This window comes from Perca fluviatilis, chromosome 18, assembly GCF_010015445.1.
Source record: "Perca fluviatilis chromosome 18, GENO_Pfluv_1.0, whole genome shotgun sequence".
NCBI lineage: Eukaryota > Metazoa > Chordata > Actinopteri > Perciformes > Percidae > Perca > Perca fluviatilis.
The window spans coordinates 13038547-13054725 of record NC_053129.1 but is presented as its reverse complement, the minus strand read 5'-3'; positions in this window follow the sequence as shown (position 1 = coordinate 13054725).

Sequence of the window (16179 nt, the reverse complement as noted above, 5' to 3'; positions counted from 1 at the left end):
TCCGCGTGGGTTATCAGATCAAAAGCCGTGTGTTTCACTTCCCCCGGGCATTCAAGAATGTCCTATTTCTTCATGACTCTGTGAGAATGAAATAGGTTACGCTCTGTTTGGAATAGAGTTAAGTTTCGATTCGACACAAGCTTGTAGCCCCATGACATTATCTTGGCATTGGCATAAATAGCCTCTAAAGTTTTAGAACTAAAATGCAGACAATCACAAACTTTTAGTAATACGACGTTAATTTGGCTGCATTAAGCGAAATCTGTTTTACAGTTAGCCTATACAAAAACCAAAAAACGCAACATACTTTCATTAATATTTTAGCTAAAAAGCTTGTGTTTTTTAACAATGAAATATGACAAACATTTGAGGAGTAAGCTGTATTTTTTAAACTGGCGTTCCATTACATTTTAGAGTTTAAAAACAGGACATTAATGCACTGACCATAGCTGGTGGAAGTTTAAAAAAGAAAAAAAAGCCCCCCAAAAAATCTTATCTTGGAAATTATAATAAAAATAAATATGTAAGAGTAATAATAAAAACAACAACCGCAATAATAATAATTATTTTACTTAGGCGTTATTCCACAATGGCTATTTAATGAGATACAATACTTAGGGTATGTTATAATTCATAAACATTAAGCTCTCTTGGCATGTTTAATGTTTGGATAAATGGCTCGTTCACCAGAATACCCTGCTCTCTGGGTCTCATTAGGCCGACCACTTTTATCGCATTCCTGTTATTAATTGTCGCAGTTTCATTATAATAATTCGTCTTTACTCAGAACTCACCAAGAAACACATTGCAGCTTTTATAGATATTCCGGGTTTTTTTCGTAATAAAATCACATACATTTAGTAACTAATTCTTGTTTTTGATTCTTTATTTCTTTCGTTAGCAGGTGCACAGGTATTTGCATATTATACATCACTATGCCACCTGCCGTTGGTGTACGATTATTTACTAACTCCTTATATGAAAAGAAATGCACAGATTGATTTTAGAAGGATTATAAAGTAACACAACACAACCGTTCAGAAATATCCACTGTGCAATATCTGTATACTGTGCAATATCATTACTCTCATTGTCCAATATCTATTACTCATTGAATTTGATCACCACTATTGGGCAATATTCAAATAATCTGCAATAACCCACACTGCATATCGCACTGTATATAAAACCATATTTATTTTTTATATGTATAGCGTCTCAGAACTGTGTACCTTACTTTTTTTTTTTTTGTTGTTGTCGCACTACTTATTTTATTTCGTGTTGTTATATTTATTTTACGTACATGTTGGCACTGGAAAAGGAGTTGCTTTTAATATAATTGTACGTATGTATAGTGACAATAAAAGGCATTCTATTCTATTCTATAAATAACACTGCAAAAATAAAGCGATAAAGAAAATAAAGCCTAAACCGATGACTCACTACAACTTGTAGCCTATTGTTTACCACAGCTATGACTTCACATAAAGCAGTTTATTTTACACTACCAGGATCTAACATTTAGAAACAAAGTAACTTCTGTAGGCCTATATCGCCAACATGACCGGAAAGCGCTTTGAGGCAATGGGGTTGTGGTCATATCTGGGCCTCTAAACATACAGTAGGCTGTATAAGCTCGTTTTCTTTCTCTGTACTGGCTCTAACACTAGCGGGAAGCCCTCTGTGTCCGAGCCTTCCTATTGTAGCCAGTCTGGCAGTAGGCTACCTCCGTATGTGATGAACGTATAGCTTCACACTGGACAAAAATCTTGGCTTTTGAATGTATTTTATTTTCTAAATTTGTTTGTGTAGGCCTACTTTTTTTCTTTTCTTTCAGCCCGTAGTTCTGTTGTGTCAGTTCTGCTGGCTGTCGCAGTTTGTTAGCACCTGGACTTGATTGGATGCACTATTTGAAAAACGTTGTAGGCCTAAGCTAAGCATTAGCCTGCAGCCTTTTATCCGTCTGTAGGGAACATTTGAAATTTAACATTTTGTTAAACAAGTGTAAATCACAGGTTGCCCATGAAAGGGTTCCCTCCATCCAGGAAACTGAGCGCGTGCTGCTGCACCACTCTAATTGTCTCGCGCTGTTGCTTTGATTTATTACTGCGTATAGTCTTAAAACACCTTTTTGTTCGATATCGAACAATTAGGTATAGGCCTATGGACGACTAAGGAATTTAATTTCATTAATTAATAACGAATTTACTTTGAACAGATAACATAGCAGGTAAATAATAATAGGTAATAGGCTGTTTATTGAATCCAATGATCGGCCTAATACACTTACAGTTTATAATAAGGCTATGTCAAGCACTAGGTTATACCATTTTAAACACTGTTTGCGAATTAGCCCATTGATGTGCAGGTGCGGGTGTAAAGCCTACCTGGTGTGTTTTTTTTAACGGCTTTGGGGGGTTATTCAGCCAATCACAGCCCGGCCCATTTATTCAGGTGTAGTTTTAAAAATAGGCTACATTTTGTCAGTGTGAAAGTAGGCGTAACCCACTGCGCACTAAATAGGCCGTCTATTAAAAACCTTTGACATAATTTACCTGTGAGCTTTAAAAGGACGCTGGGTAGGGTAGGAGTGCCATAGCAGGGGAGTCTGGGTAATACATTGTTAACGACACTTATTTAGCGCGTGCTAATGGGCACGTGGATCACTGCCAGGGCTTTTATGGCAGAAGTGGCATGAGCCGTGGGGAAGGTGTGTGGGTTCCTGTGTGAGAGCGAGACCTACAGTGGTAATATAGTGCTTTTTATTTTTTAAAGGTTTCAGAAGTGATACCTCTCCACACCCCTGCAATGGACAGGGTGGTTAAGTGCTTCAATTAATCTGGAGAAAGAGCATAGACAAACAGCAGACTGAGACAGTGATATACTGTATTTATACAGATATAGGAGAGAAATTCAGCATCCAGCTTCAACCATCTGCCCCCCCCCCCCACCAACCACCCCCCACCCCCCGCCCCCTGTCACTCTTTCGGCCCATCCTGGGGGGCCGAGTCCCAGTCAAGAACTGCCGGATCCTCTGTATGGCTCCACTGGGAAAGTCATAACTTGAACTCCATGTCTATCTGCAGTTGTGCCAACACTGCAAAGCAAACGGCCTTGGCCCCTGTGAGCATATCCTGCTTATGCTGGCCCAGAGTCACTCGTCATCCAAGTGAAGTGACCCCTGCTCTCCTTCATAAAGTTAACCTTCCATTGAAAACGTGGTATTTACTGACGCGCTTGATAGGAATTGATGGATCTATGACATTTATTGAATTTCTTTTACGAGCCGGTTCTGGTCGAGACGCCGTTTATTCAGGCCTCTGTGCGCCTCGGATGTTATTCAAGTTGAACTCCTGCTCTGGCTGCAAATGCTTGTCTCATACACACATATGCACACACGCACACACGCACGCACGCACGCACGCACGCACGCACGCACGCACAGACAGACAGATAGAAAGAGAGAGACACAGATGACTCAAGCTCTCTGCTCTGAGTTAGTGCCTGAAGCTGCTGGACTGACATTGGATGAATCCTCTTATTCACAGATCTGAGCTAAGCCAGGTCTGTCACTTCACAGCCATCATTATCATCATTATTTTAACGACACCAAACTGAAATACATGTAGGACGATTCGTTCACTGTCCATAAATATGTTTTATCAATGCCAAAAGTCGGGGTTCAACAAAAGTCAATGATTACAACTTGTAGGTAGGACAGCATAGTAAGTCAAAACTGGAACAATGCTGTTAAGTAAAGAAAAGGAGAATTTGTAACTAAAATTGCAATTTGTCTGTATGCAGCATGTGTACATTTTTTTTTAATCCATCACATTTTAAGGTATTTACATAAAGATTTGCTGGATATTTACCATTTAAAAGCACACGTGCTAATGTGATTTCTTTAGCAGCCACAGTAAAGCTGCAGAGACAAACTCATGGTTTGAAAACATCCCAGTTATTTCAAAAGACTGTACACTGGCACGTCTGTCCCATATTGGTATTGTATTGTCATTTTAGGAGGAATATTTAAAGATAATTAAACATTACTGTCTCACCAATTTAGAAAAAATACTGATGGTATTTATTTTAATTTTCAATTTTATTTATAGTATCAAATCATAACGGAGTTATCTCGAGACACTTTACAGACAGAGTAGGTCTAGACCACACTCTATAATTTCCAAAGCCCCAACAATTACAGTAATTCCCTCAAGAGCAATTTTAAACTGACATGAATACTGTTTTTTTATTGGAGAAGGAGAGTTATGGGTTGAGGCTTATCATAAGATCCAACTGTTCATACATGCTGTTTGGTGCTGGTTTAAAGGTTCCTCATTTGACATTTTCTGGCACACCAAAATACTTTACTGTGGAGACTGGTGAGTATGGAAGCCCGGAGAGGCTAGTGTGAAAATACATTCTGGTGATCAATTTTCTAAGTCTGTTCCAAATTGTTTTATCTCCTGTGTTTATGACTCAAGAAAAGGGGAAAAAAGGTTTTGGCAGGTGAATTTCTTTTTTTTGTAGGATCATTTTTGTGTTTGTTTGTTGTTCTAATACTCATTAAGGCTGAACTGCAACACTACCCCACGTTCTAGCGCTGATTAAAATACATTTCTAGCCAAAGGGAAAACATAACAATAATGTTACATAACTTGCTAAACAACTAAATGTACCTTGTGTTTAGAGTGCATGGAGTAATTAAAACGGTAACACTTTACTTGAAGGTAGCTACATAAGAGTGACATGACACTGTCATGACACAGTCATGACACAATGAACCCTAACCCTAACTCTAACCCTAACCCTAACTTGTCAAGACATAAACCGAATGACGCTTACCAAAAGAAGTGTTATGTCATAAACGTTTATGACTTGTTTATAATGTTTATGACACGTTCATGACAGTGTCATGTCACTCTTATGTAGATACCTTTAAGTAAAGTGTAACCCTTAAATTACCTGGAAGAAAACACAAATGCTTTTAGTCCTGTTTAGAACATGGGGTAGTGGTGTGCTTCAGGCTCTTCTGGCCAAAATGAATATTACAACAACAAAAACTTTTATTTCACCTGTTTTCACAGGTGAAAAATGATCTTGGCAAAACTTTTTTTCCCCCACAGATACATTTTTTTTTTAAGGAACTTACCTTGCACGGCAGCTGGATTGTCATGATATCACAACATCACACACCACACGAAAATCCCTCTTTTCAGGCTTCAAGTAATGCGTATGTGTCTGAACAGCAGCAGACTAAACCATTTTGGTGAGGAGCTACTGGCAGCTACAGGTGTGGTTTAGGTGTTTGTAGTCACACATTGCCAGACCTTCCTCCACAGCGCTGCGGAGGAGGGTCTGGTTAGTCCGCACTAGAGTACGGATTGGGCCGCATTTTTCTGTCCGAGCCCGGCCCGCGTCCGACAGAGCAGTAACCGAACCCGGCCCGAGCCCGACGGGCATTAAGATATTTATGTCCGAGTCCAACCCGAGCCCGACACAGTTAAAATCTTGTTTTTTTTCCTCATACTAATGACACATGAACGTTTGTTTGTGTGGAAAGCCCGCTTTTATTAAGCAACTGTAGGAAGGCATTCTAAAATTTCAACAGATTAGCGCATCAGCGCACATGGGGCAACAAGCACACTTGAAATTGAAATTAAATTAACATAGGCCTACCAAAAATGGCCCAGGCTAACAGAACAAAATCCCAAAAATTCACACAAGAGGTTCTGTGGACCTACTGGCCCATTGGCTACCTACATATTAAGCTTTTTTTAATTTTTAAATGTTCAACGCCTTATCGCGCTGATGTGACTGAGCCCGACCCGAACCCGAACATCATTTCTAAATATCTGTCCGAACCCGGACCAGCCTGTCGGGTCCCGTCGGGTCCCATCGGGCTCGGGTGGGTATCCATCCTCTAGTCCAAACAGCATTCCGGGATGGGAGAGAAACGTGCTCTGGTTTATTGGCATTTCTTTAAACCAATCACAATTGTCTTGGGCGGCGCTAAGCCCCGGACGGAGGTACGGCTGCAAAATAGCCTCCGGAAGGAAGTTGTTTTGGCGGAACATAGGGAGGCGAAGCTCCGGCCCCCCCCCCCCCCCACTCCCCCCCCCCCCCCCCCCCCCCCCCCCCCCCCCAGCCCAAAAAAATGAATTTGAATAAAAATGGGCAAATTTAAAAAAAAAAAAAAATAATAATAATTGGATTTAAAATGGCTGTCGAGTGGTTTACAATTTTACTCAAAAAAAAAAAAAGATTGTCAGTTCTCGGAACTATCCCAGATCAATTTCCAGTGGCCGTTTCTCAAGTCATAAACACAGGAGAGAAAACTATTTAGATCAGACTTGGAAAATAGATCACCCCAAAAAATATTCTCACTCGCCTCTTCGGGCTTCCGTAGTAGAGTTATTAACACAGAGTGAGAAACCAGACATGATTCTTTTCAAGGCAGTGCTAAGAAGAGGTCTCAATAGCGATTTGTTTTATAAACTGATACGAAATTACTACAAAAGCAAATTTTGGGGATTTCAGGCGAACTAAAGTTTGGTGCCAAAGTGGAGTTGGGTTGCTCAAAGGACTACCCAGCAGTTACTCTTTGAATGGAAAAGAACAGCACTATCCAAGAATGCCATGCTTTAAAAACATGCGAGTACCACTGTTGTATAGTTAAAAGAGTGAAGTTAATGATGCAAGTTGTCCTTTATGACAATCTGTAGAATGTTTAAAGCTGTGCTGTGTGTAATTGGATTTAAACTTCAATCAGGTCAAAAGAGTCAACAGCTCTGCAGGACTGGCTCCAGTCATATTTAGTTATGCAAGTCAGCAGGAGACACGGTTATACATATTTCTCTGGCTGATCTAAGGTCTATTAATTACAAAGCTGAGTCATAATTTGCGGAAGTGCATTATTTATTTTGCTGGCATTTGAACACACTGTAAAACAGACCCATTGTGCCTACTTGGTTCCAAATACTTTCTGTTCAAGGTAACCTGCTTACTTCATCACCTCATTGCTTTCACCTGGTTGATATATATACGTGGATGTGGGGTGATTGGTGGCCTACTGGCTTGACCCCCAGCCCGTGTCCCGAGCAAGGTTCCAAACGCTGAGCTGCCTGCTCATTGATGCTTTGGATGTTAGTCGCCCAAACGTAATGTGTTTTATGCTGTTACACAGCAACAAAACAGCTTATCTCATTACCTCACTGCCTCGAAGACAGCAGAGAGGAGGGGCGGCCAGGATGGGGAGACAACAAGCGAGCAGGTGCTGTTTTTATGACTTTCTCAATCTAGCGAAGAAGAGGTGAAAACATTTTCTCCTCTCATAACCCGTGAAACCACATAAAGAATTGATCTGAACTGTGTGTGTGTGTGTGTGTGCATGAGGTCATTAGAAGGAATGATTGTGTATGCAGAAGTTATGATTACCTCCTATTGTTCACTGCCAGGGAATTCTTTATTTTATAGGTGTGTGTGTGTGTGTGTGTGTGTGTGTGTGTGTCTGAGCGTGCATATGTGGGCAATCTATCATTGTGTGTAATCTCCTCTATAGTTTCCTGTGATTAGGCGGCATAAGGAGCTGCTAAAAAGCACACAGATGAGAGCTATGGTTAATTAAGCTCAAAGTACTGCAGACTTTTTTTTTCTGGAAGTTTCTCTCTCATTCGCCCATGCAAACACACACACACGCAAACACACACATGCAAACACACACACGCAAACACACACACACACAGACACACGCACACACGCACACTCTCTCTTTCTCTCTTTCTAATGAGTGCAAAGCTCATCACGGAAACGCCGCAATTTGAAAATAACAACAATCATAAAAAACCATACAAACATCTGCAGCTCGTAACTGACGTCTCAGGCCAACCCAAGCACACGTGCCTCTTAAAACTGGAGAACAACGGTTATTTTCATCTCTTAGATGTTGGAGTTTTATTTCTTTTCTCTTTCTCTGGCTCAACTGGAACCGTTTAGGCGTTTTTTAATCAAAGAGCGGAGTCGTTAAAATTGAGAATTGGCGGGGTAGGCGTCCGGTAAGCCTGCCCTCTCCTCCCTGCCTGCATTCAACGTCCAGCCCAGAGCTAACTAGCATTTAGCGCAGATTTAAAGAATGCTGTTTTATTACTGTATTTAAGAAATGTCTGCGTTAAAGCGTGAATGAAACATGCATTATGTACATAGGACATTTTATTACCTTGTTACAAAAAAGTATTTCTGTGTTTTCTCGCCAGTGGCAGTAACTATTTTTAAGCCTTTAAGAGAATCCTATCGGTCGTAATGGCACAGTTTTAACAAACTGAATGAAACTCACAACAAGCTTTTCAGAAAGCACTATGCACACTGATTCACATTACACACAGGCTGAAAGAAGCTGTCTCTCACATCCATGCATGCACAGTATGAAACACCACAGGCCGTTTGTTAGTGGTCAGTTGCACGTTTGTAACATTATTTTCACAAGTTATCGAATAGGCTACTATTAGCACAGATGCACAGACACCCTAATATGAATGAAGGTAATGAAGTAGTCACTGAGTTGTCAGACTGACTGTAAAGGTTTGACCAGGGCTCATATTTAGCAAACAATTAAATTACACTTAACTTTGCTATGTATGAGCAATGAGATTACTGTATTCACAAGAAATCCTTAATATTTAGGCTAAGAGTTAACATTTGAAATAACCAACAATCTATCATTTATAAATGAAGACATGTGGGATGAAATAAATTGATTAGAATGGGGAAAAAAGAAAACTGGAACAGGACATAAATCCTGCTGTAGACGATAAGGAACATCAGAGAAAACGCAGGACAAGAGAAATTCAGTATTAACAACATGGAAAGTGATTGCAAACATCAATGCTTTATTCTTGTTGTTTGCAGCCCTGAAAAATGCACAAGAAAGAAGTTGTCCTATCAAATGCAACTACAACTACTACTACTTAATTAACTAATAACTACTAAACTATACTACTAGTCATCATGAGCAATTATATATTTTACAATCACTCCATACCATGTCTGTGTGTGTAGACATACATAATATGCAGACATAATATACTCTTAACCAACCAGAGACCACTGACATAACCCTAATTGTTCTAGAATCTGTTTCTAGTTTCTAAGTTCTACAGAAATTGATGAATATATTTTTTTAAGTTTGTGAGTAGAAGTGAAGGATTGTTTTCTTTTCTCTTTCACCAGAATTTTCCTTCAAGCAGTTTGATAACTGACGTAGTACTTGGCAACGAAAAGTTTGGCCCTACTTCTTCAACCTTTTCCTGTTAATGCTTGATAAAGTCGGTCTGTAAGTGGATGTCTGCATGTAGCCTATACCCAAATATGTGTGCACGTATATATATATATATATATATATATACGTGTGCGTGTGTGTGTTTGCACATCTCTTTATTTGTAGCCATATAGCTGCAGTGATACAGCCTCCGGCCGAAATGTGTTTTTGATAAAGAGTCTCTTCCTCTCCCCGCATGCCTCTAATACCCTCCCTCTTCCCAGGATAACAGGGTCACAGCATGGAGACCTCAACGACTCCACACCTGGAATAACACCACCCAGAATATCCGCTCCGCCTGTGAGCCGGGGTGTGTGTGTGTGTGTGTGTGTGTGTGTGTGTGTGTGTGTGTGTGTGTGAGTGTGCGTGCAGACTCAACGCGAGCAAGCAACGCGCTCCCTTTGACCGTACAGATCCATTTTTGCGACACGACTGATGCGTGGTGTCGCGACGTCATACATCCATGGTTGATGCTCCACGCCCTTGACCGGCAGCTGATTGGACGAACGCGTCACGTGGATCTGGCTACTCCCGAATTTCAAAACGATGCATCATGGCGGCTCGTTGAGAATACGATCTCGTATTTTACGAAAAATAGTTTACCGAAACGTGTTTCTGAAAACATTTTAAGCAAGAAATAGGCCATGCAGTTGCTGAATCTGTCTTCTTTTCAGATCGACAAAGGCTAGCTTGAAAGATTTCCGTCTACTTCTACTGGATAGAATAAAGATGGGCATAAAGATGGGCATCGGCCAGCTTTTTTGATGCGCAGCATTTTTTCAAATGCAGCGCCGCCTTCCCGGGATGCTTTGCGGGCGCGTTTAAGTCGCTTGACGTCACCCATAGGAGTGAAAGTGGAGCGTGGAGCGACAGAAGCGTCGCACGGCCAGGTGGATCTGCACTGTCATAGTCTACACAGCGGATGCAAGCGTCACGGGCGATGCGTGAAATGCAGTACACTGCTCACGCAACAGGGGGTAGCAGAGTTCGGGTGATCGGGTGATATTCAGATCAAAATGGCAGCTGAAGAGGAGTGCATCCTATTGCAAATTTTACGTCGGCAGCGGCAACAAAATAGGCAGCGCAGAGATAGGCGGTGGTATGTTCGCCCTTTTAACCGAACAAGAGATCAGGATGGGGAGTTTGTGTCTCTGGTGCTTCCCGAATGCGAAGCCTGGACGAGGAGAGACCTTTCCAGTACTGTCGGATGTCGGCGCCATTGTATTCGAACCTTCTTCTTGTAAATATTGCATATACTTGAAATAATGTACAATACTTGCACTGTCACTCCCACCGACAACGCGTAGTATTGCAAAAACTGGGTAGTGCAAAAACTGGGACGAAACATTTTGCTACACATTGACGCATATAATGACGCACCGTAATGGCGGTCGAAGCGGACGCTCTGTAACGGCCCTAAGGTCAATAGGAAAAAGAAGACTTTATGAATGACAGGGAGAAGGAGGTCGGGTGGTGCAGTCAAGTCATCTGTCTCGCTAATTCCTTTTTCTCTTTCTTTCTCTGTCTCTCTCTGACACATACTCAGGCACAAACGGAGACCTCTGGTGTTTTTTTGCGATGGCCTGTTATGCGGCGGGGGGAAATATGAAACACCCTAAGGCATTTGTCAGCGGTCAGTTGCATGTTCTTGCGCTCCACTTGTGTGTGTGTGTGTGTGTGTGTGTGTGTGTGTGTGTGTGTGTCTTCACGAGGCACATTTTAAACTCACAAACCAGCGTGCGTCACTCTTCCCCCTGACACGCCGCTGAGGTCTGATTATTAAAAGATGAGTTTAGGGGAAGTATGACTGTTTTGATTCTCCCCTTTCTCTCCACGAGAAAATACGGGATGAAAGACGGGGAGAGAATGAAAGTGGAGCGAGAGAGGGCAGGGTCCACTCTGATCACCCCAGGACCACACTGTGAATGGGCCAGCGCTCACCCAGAGAGAGAGAAGGAGGGATGGAGAAAGAGAGGGATGAAGTGAGGACACAGAGAGAGAGAAAATTCATATATCCACCACTGTTTGATGCCTGTGGTGTGCCTCTGTAACTATAGCCCTCTTTCTTTAGCTGGCTCTTACCCTTCTTCTTCCAGACCCCCCCCCCCTCTCCCCCATCACTCCCTCTTCTTTTATATCCCTCTCTTTGCCCTCTTCCTGCTGATCTGTGCCAACCACCATGAAACCACCGCCACATTAGAGCCTTTAACGGGCACTGCCTGGCATCCTGCTCTGTCCAAACATATTATAGCCCAGTCGCACACGCACATGTAAGTGTGCGTATATGCGTTTTATACAGTTTCTGAATTCACAACTATATGGCTTCACCATATATTAAGGGCTGGGGGATATTTTTCATCCCTGCAAAACTGCCACGTGTCATTGTGGCTCCTAATAAACTCCAAAGATGTTGACTGCTTCTAACAGATGGAGGGAGAAGGCGGCAAATAAATGGTTCACATATACCGACAGCAAAGTGATATTAAAGCTGAAGAATTTACTAGGAATATGGTTTGGACTGATGTTTATAGAGTGGAATATTATCATGACATTCCTACTCTATTCTGTACGTGTAGAGCAGAGAAGAAGACGACTGAGCTTTTTCTTGCCTTTTCTCCCCCATTCTGCCCATCCATCCTTTCATCATGTATCGATCTATCCCTCCATCACTTCTCTGTTTATTGGCCCATCTGTGCATTCACCAAGAGTTGTTGACTTGACCAGCACACCAGCTGAGACACTGGCAGTCCTTCACTCAAACCCTCTAATTACTTCAGAAAACACACATTCTGACACAATTGAGTGGAAGTGTGTGTGTGTGTGTGTGTTTGTTTGTTTGTGTGTGTGTGTGTGTGTGTGTGTGTGTGCATGTGTGTGTCAGGGTGTGTGCAACTGTACTCACCATCAGCTGGCCAAGTCTTTCATCTTTCACATGAACTGACCATCTAAACATTGTCTCACGCGCCCATGTGAAGATTTTATGATTTGCTAATGAGGCAGTGAGGATGTTGCTCAGACCCCTGCACAGGAGGATCCAGCTGGACGCCACCGACCACGCCCGCTGACATCACACCACCACACCAGGGTGATGCTTGTGTGTTTGCATGTTGTCTAGTTGCCTTGAGATGAGATAACAGGTTTTTTTATCACGTGGAAGCAGAATGCGTCGTTAATAGTGAGATTGTACTTCAGTCTGACGATCCCTCCTTACAGTATATCCTCTTAACCCCTGATCTGTACCTGATACTGACCTTTGACCTTACCTATGGATCAAATGACTATGTTTAAGCTTGTAAGGATGTACCCACATATGACACCTCTGCAGTTCTTCTCTTATTGAACAAGTGTTTTGCATTTTTTTTTTTTTTTTCAGCCAGCAAATTCCGTTCTCATCAACCCCATTTTCAGGCACAGTATCTACATGCTCAGCACCAGCAGGAAGTTAGCGACTAGCTAGTGAGAATAGTGGAGCATCTAACAGCTAAAAAGCCTGATATTTCCCTCAGGAGTTAATGGACACAGACAGGGCGCTAAATGGAGAGTGAAGTACCGGAGGTACATTTGTCAGGGGGTAAGAGACATAACTTTAAATGAATGTTAATGTTGCTACACATCACCTGGATGTTTAAATAAGCAAGTTAGCTTATATGTTACTAATAACAACTCCATATGGTCATTGTTGTGTTTCCAACTTGTACTGCTGCCCCCAAGTGGCCAAACAACAAACAAATATTTATTAATGCAGCTTTAAGTTAGTTGTAAGCAGCTTTAGGCACATGTAAAAACATCAGGGTGATGCAGTGAGTTAGTTTGATACAAAAAAAAAGATGTGAAAGAGTATGGTATCTTCGTACATCAATTGTTCTTATGTCCATACTGCAAATACAGAATACTCTATACTATACATCAGTGGTTCCCAACCTTTTTTCCCCTACTCATGTCTAAGAAAAGCTGACCCCCTCCCCCCCGAAGTTGAGGTAACTCTCGAGATAGAGCCTTACTTTCTTTTTTGATACAGAGCAGTTATCAGCACTTTGACTTTTCTCCACCATGTTTCATTCATAAAATAGTGATGCCGTGGCAGCAGGAAAGACGAGGATGATAGCAGCTAGCAGCTAACAGCTAGCAGCTAGCAGCTGACCTGATGACAGCAAGGGTCCCAGGTTAAGAGGTCCCAGAGGTTTGGCCTACTGAGTAGCCTGCCTACAATTTTAAGTGAGAACAAAAATATATAGTTTTCATACAGACTTTTGTATACATTATATCTTCTAGTATATTATCATAATTTGTTTAAAATGTGCAAATATTTTTTTTTTTACCTCAACCTCAAACCAGATAAAGACTTGCACCCCCCCTGTGATCTTTGCCGCCCCCCTAAGGGGTGCCCGGACCCCAGGTTGTGAACCACTGCTATACAGGATACTCTACAAATTTCAATATATGAAAACTCGTGAGCATTTGTATGCTTTCCGATGAATTGCAGTTTTGCAGTAAATTCCAAAATACATTCCTAATATATATGAAATGTATTGTACAGTGTATCAGTATATTAAATCTGGTTTATGCACAATACTATGTAATTCCAGCCCATGACAGACAAATCTTAATCATGCTGAATGCATAAAAAGCCCTGTATAGCTTGCTCTGTGCCATCTGTATGTTGTCCACAAATCAATGTATCTGTAAGTGATGAAGCCCAGCTTTATTTATTCTCAGCTGCATGGATCAAAATGCGGTGTACAAGACAAAGAGATTGATGGAATAAGGAAGTTAAGCAGTGCTTGTGTGCGTGCGCGCACACACACACACACACACACACACACACACACACACACACACACACACACACACACACACACACACACACACACACACACCGCATCTTTTACAAATGAAACATTACATAAATAAAGCCACAGCATTAAGGCTCAGAATCTGACATTCTCGGCTAAATCTGTCCTGACTCTGGTGCTATGAAAGCCCAGTTTCAGAGGTTCCTATAGCGCTACTGAGCCAAGAAAAAGTCCTTTGGTTAGACGTGCACAGATTAGCAGCAAGCTTTACTGTCAGAGAGTATCAGTGTCCGTGTCCTTTGACTCTATGGCTATGTAAACAACATTTATAGTTTTTTGTTTTTTTTAAACACCCGTGTATTACTGGGGGTTGTAGGAACAGTTAATGGTGTATGTGACAGTTTGTTTCCCTTTCATAATAGGCTCTGAGCTGAGCAGGTAATTACAACAGGCAGTCTCTTGGGCCGCACAAGGATGCATGTTCACCAGCCTGGAAAAAAAGGACGATATAAGTGTTAGAGCCTCAAAGTATCCGTGGTATTAGTGACTAACACGCCAAGCAGAATCACTTACACCCTAGTGATTTTATATCCTTCATTTTCAACGCATTCTCATGAACGGGCTTGAATGATATTGCACGAAAAGTTATGCACAACAATTTCGTATGATATCCTACAAAATTCCGAGTCACATGAAAGTTAAGTTTAGGGGTCTTTACAGTTAAAATGAGCCTATAAAAGTTACTGTGAGCTGGGTACACAGCACCGTGAGATGCCGGTCGTTTCCGAAGGCCGTCGCAGTTGAGTTTAGCCGGCAAAAGGTGACTGTGAGCCGGGTACAGTGCACCGCGAGGTGGCGGTGTTTTCAGCGGCCATTACAGTTACAAAAAGTGACCGTCATACGGCAACGACAACTAGTTAAGATTAGAAAAAAAGATCGTGGTCTGGGTTAAAACACCGGCCCCCTTAAGTAGTACTCCCGGGAGACAAACACCCGTTTCCTGGGTGAAAGTCTTGTGTTTTTACCAGGACACGAACTCCAGCCTGTCTTCTGGAAGCCTTGTGTTTTATGACCCACCCCATCCACCACGACCTCTTCTCTACCCAGACCAAGGCGGTCTTATACAGCAGCAGTCAGTGTTGTGCATACAGCAATACATATGTGGAATACATTCAAATTACAGTGCATTACTTTTCGTAGCTATATGTACGAATGGTTGATAAGAACAGCCTGTACTTTTTATACTGTCTTCCTCTCTATCTCCATCTCTCTCCTTCTCTTTCGTCTATCTCTGCCCCTCTCCTTCCCTGTGGTTAGCTTTATCAATGGATGCCAGCGTGCTGCCTTTATTTCAAACCGCGTGGACAGAGGTGCAGTGAGGAAACAAGATACTGTAATTATTTCGTAAATCAAGAGTGCAGAGGACTGTTGAGGGGTCCTGTAAATACTGCGGAGGAGTAGTCATGTTTTCTGTGGCTGTCCGCATGCGTTTGGGTCAAAAGATAATGTTCCACACAAGCCTGTTTAAAGAGACCATTGCACAGATAGACAGACAGATAAATTAAGGGAAAATATATGCTTTTTTGTGTTGATGTAATACATTATATTGACCTTTTTATTTTGAAGCTGGGGCCACAGTCAGACCTATGATTTACAGCTTGGATTCTTAACTGCAGTTTACAACCTTAAATTGGTCATGCTTCTTTTCTGCTGAGTTTTAATGTGTTTTCATCAGCCTTGGCCCAGCGGCATTGAACCCAATTTTTTTTTTTATATGGGTCCTGATTTGAAAATGTTTTGGAAACCTTGACTTTATGAAGCACTCGGCTCCAAAACGAGACACGTTTGTTTGATGTTTCCCCCTGTGAGTCAATCTGCGACGCAACTGTTGTTATACGAGTTGGTGATGAGTGAGAGTAGAACTCTTTTTTTTTTTTTTTTTATATCTATAACTCATAATGATATCACGAGAAAGAAGTGGTAATTGTTGTTTGACAGTTGAAGGCCACTTAGAGAAATTATGATATACTGCTGATAAAATCAATTTCCAAAGCAAAATACATTCTGCTCTTC